The following is a 4,227-nucleotide window of genomic DNA, read 5'->3' on the forward strand; positions in this document are numbered from 1 at the left end:
GGCTGCTGAGGGGCAGCCATGCTTGAAAACCAACCACTTAGAGAAAGTGGTTTCCAGCTCAGGCTGCCAGAGCACACCATGGCTGCAGCTGTGGCAGAAGACAAGCAGAATGCACCTTAACTGCAGCCGAATTCAGCAGCAGTAACCACATGGTTTTGCAAACATACAGACACAAGTGTTATAGGGTTATAGATGCTCGCACCGTAGTTCCAGAAAGCTGCTGAGGTCAGTCAATATGTGGCAGGGTCAGAATCCCTAGCCGCCCCCCCCCCCAAAAAAAAGCCCTAGGAGCCATTGCATAGCGCTACAAAGGTGAAGCCTAAGTTACCATGGGTTTGTGTCTGTCCTGCTGGATTTCTATATTGCTTGGGTCTGATTTTCCTTTGCACCTTTTCCCAGCAGTGTTTATTCAGTTGCCTTTGTATAATGGAAGTATGTAACTCGTGATTTGATTTTATAGATCAGAGTTAAGTGAGTATCTTGATTCTTAGAAGAGACTTTAACTCTGTCCTTTAGAACTACAGCGGAACTGCTAAAACTCTGCAGACCGTGGTGGCACTATTAGGTGGCGTGGCCTTGCCAGAGGAAGTGTGTCACTGGGGTGGACTTGGAGGTGTCAGATGCTCAAGCCATGCTCAGTATCACTCTTTCCCTGCTGCCTGCTGATCCAGATGTAGAATTATCAGCCATCTCTCCAGCACTATGTCTGCCTGCATGCTTCTCACCATGATGATAATGGACTAAACCTCTGAGACAGTAAGCCAGCCCCAATTAAATGTTTTCCTTTGTAAGAGTTGCTATGGTCATGTTGTCTCTTCACAGTGGTAGAACCCTAACTAGGACACAGACTTTGACACAGGCTGAAATAAAACATTTTTCATTATGAGAAAACCATAAATCTTTAATGATGAGGAGGAGTGAAATGTTATGATCTAAAATGGCTGTGTTTTGGTATCAATAAGGGGTAGACTTTTTTTTTTATTTCGAGGCAGTTTCTGTAACTGTTCTGGCTGCTCTGGAATTTTCCCGGTAGGCTGCCTTCAAACTTACAGAGTTCTGCCTGCCTCTGCCTCCCAAGTGCTAGGATTAAAGACGTGCACCACCACACACCTGACTTAAGGGATAGACTTTTCGTGATTGATCTTCATTCTCAACTTGACAAAGATTTTGAATTCCTGAGGAGACACATTTCTGAGTGGGTCCGTGAGTGTTTCCAGAAAGGGTTAACCAGACCAAATAACATGTTGGGGTGTGGGGGCATCATTAGCATTTTTCTCTCCACGGTCTCTGACTTTGAATGCAGCGTGACCAGGTGACACATCTGCCTTTGCCATGGCGTGTTGCCTCAAACTGTGAGCCAAACTAATCCTTTCTTTCTGTGAGTTTTGCTTTGTGTCATCACCGTCACAGCAGTGAGAAAAGTAACTCGTCCCAAGCATTAACTACTATAGGACCAGCCATGCATGAGTGGGAGTCTCACAGACTGAAGCTGGGCGGTGGGAGGGGAAAGACAAGAAAGCAAGGGCACCTAGGGACCCAGCTGGAGCAACTCATCAGCCTTGATAAGTCACCCCTTTGGCACATGCTATCCCCGTATCCCCAAGCATTTGGAAAATCCTGAGAGCACTGCTGTATGAGGAGGTTGGGTGTTTGCCTTGTCAAAGGCACTGATAACCATAGGTAATGTAATTCAATCACCTTCTGGTGGCCAAACAAAGATCTAAATTTCCTCTGAACATATAGTGCTTTAAGGGAAACTTTCAAAGTATCGTGGAAGTGGTTGTGTACTTTTATTTAAATACCTACAGACAAGCTAAAGCTAGTAAGGAAATGCTCCCAGTGGAAATGATTGACAGCATTCTCCTGGATGATTTAGATGAATTGAGGTATTGAGAAGCAAGCAGGGTTTGATTTTGTTCCTGACATTTCTTCAAGAAACGAGTGAGTCTTAGTGAAGAGGCCATGTGCAGCCACCACCCCTGCCCCGGACCGGAGCACACACATCCCAGGTCGAGCTGTGACTTCTCTCCTGGGTGGAGTTGTAGAAAAACCCTTCACGGGGAGAAAAGAGGAACCAGACATTTTTCCACTTGTGAATCCCATGATGGGGAGCAATTGCCAAGACCAGTCTGGACTTCATTATTTTCTCCCAGTCATGTGCCTGAGCACAATCTCCAAAAGAGCAATTCAGGACACTGAGAGAAATGCTTGGTTATGGCTAAGGTGATAAGGACCCCTCCACGGTGTCCTGTGTCTGCTACAGAACTCGGTGGAAAAGCTGGAGTAGGTTTCTTGTGAGGATGGAATCAAGGGCGAAGGAACCGGTCAGGGAATCCAGTCCACTGTCAGCCACACTCACACCTACCGGCTGCCTCTTCCTAGAATCCTGGCTTCGGTTAGACATCATTCAGGATTTTCCACCCATTTCACAGGTAACCTGGGAGGAAATATAGGAACACAGGGCTCTGGGCTCGGTCTTGCCTATTTTTGCCCACTTTTGGAGTTATTTTCCGTTGTTGACATGATCACACACTTGGGTGCTGTGCTTTCTGTGAGGTGAGGCTGCTGCTGTCTGTGCAGGGAAGCTTTGCTCCTCTCCCACCTCCCCCTCCTCCAGGTTTCAGAAGGGCTTGGATAAGGAAGACAGCCCTGCATGATGCTGAGGCTATCTAGAAGGCAAGGTATCCTCAGCATGCAGATAACAGGGCCCACACTGAATTCTGGGGCACCCTTGCAGTCTGTGAACTTAGAAGAGGCAATCTAAACAGACATTACAATTTAAAATTATAAAACTCACATGTCCTGTGCAAAGTATCCCAGCCAGTTTATGGCTGGCATGAAGGAGCTCCAGCTGGCTGTCAATGGCAAGTCCCTCACTGTGGAGAAGTGCAGGGACCTCAGCTGGTTCGGCCCACCGTTCTCTTCAGGACACACTGGCCTTCATCAGCCAGAAGGTGTGGCCCATCCTTGACAGCCGCACAGGCTAGCGCAGCCCCCTGTTGTCTGTCCACAGAACATCGGCTCTAAGTACTGTGTTCCACATTTTGTCCAAGGTCCTGTTAAGGGAAAATGATTGTCATGGGAAGTTTCTATAGCACTGATTCTCAAAGCGTGTCCTGACTCCAAGCTGGATGCTGCTTCTTTCAAGCAGACCTACTGAGTCAAAACTTGCATTCACCAAGACCCAGCTGAGTCTCAAGCCCCATGAAACCTGAAGCCTGATGTGGCTGCTTTCGGGGTTTGTCACCTCCCTACTCTAGATTTATGCTTATCTGGGGGGGGCTGTACCCCACAGCAGAAAGTATGAGAAGGTGCATTAGCATATTAAACTATATTTTTCTGTTAAAATATAGAGAAAAATATCTCCCACATTACCAACTAATGTTTTAAAATGAGGAATCCTCTTCCTTGCCATGAGAAATCCCTCAGGTCGCTGTGTCTGCAGATTTGTCATGTGGATCCCAGCTGCCTCTCCAGTGTTGTTTCTGGCATTTTCTCCAGGGTGTAAAGAGCTCAGAGCCAAATGTAGAATCCAGCAGGTGTTCACAAGAATACTCTTCATTCCTTCTGAAGTATGCCACTTCTTCCTCCCTTTTATTCCCCCCCCCCCCCCCGCACACACACTGCCTTTGTGACTTTCTTTTTTAAAAACATAATTCTGTAGATACCTTCCAGATCTTTGCTAGCACTGTAACGGTTTAAGCAAAATGCTGCAGGTTCCCTGAGGGGCACAGCAGCAGAAACACAACCCCGAGGGGTACGGTGGCAGTGGGCAGCAGGCACTGGGCAGCAGGCACTGGGCAGCAGGCCATGAGACCATGTCACAGGTCCCCGAGCAGTGGCAGGCAGTGGGTAGCAGCTCCCGAGACCATGGCAGGCCACAAAGGCAGCCAGGTTCCAGGCAGGAAATCGTGTGGTGGGTGAGAGACCGAGACGGATAGGCACGCCATGCAGAGTGAAGTTGGATATTTATTTAGTGGGTTATGGAAGGGAAAGGAAGAGGTGGGGGGAAGAGCAGAGAGAGAAACAGGGAGAGGGGGGAGAGAGAGAGAGAAAGAGAGAGGGGGAAGGGGAGAAGTAGGGAGAAGGGAGAGACAGAAGCTGCCTCTGAGAGAGAGAGGGGGGAGAGAGAGAGAGAGAGAGAGAGAGAGAGAGAGAGAAACAGAGACAGAGACAGAGACAGAGATAGAGATGGAAAGGAAGGGACTAAGGCTGAAAGCTCAAGAT

General features: G+C 48.1%; 1 long non-coding RNA gene across 1 annotated transcript; it reads right to left on the minus strand.

The window, feature by feature from the left end:
• Nucleotides 1–917: 917 nt before the first annotated feature.
• Nucleotides 918–3,513, minus strand: LOC146896116 (uncharacterized). Its single transcript, XR_014999257.2, has 3 exons — nt 3,376–3,513; nt 2,798–3,056; nt 918–2,437 (listed from the first exon to the last, which is right to left on the minus strand). It is a non-coding gene; the product is annotated as an uncharacterized LOC146896116 (long non-coding RNA).
• Between the last annotated feature and the right edge of the window lie 714 nt (nt 3,514–4,227).

The sequence above is a fragment of the Myodes glareolus genome, chromosome 1, assembly GCF_982192425.1.
Source record: "Myodes glareolus chromosome 1, mMyoGla1.1, whole genome shotgun sequence".
NCBI classification, from domain to species: Eukaryota; Metazoa; Chordata; class Mammalia; order Rodentia; family Cricetidae; genus Myodes; species Myodes glareolus.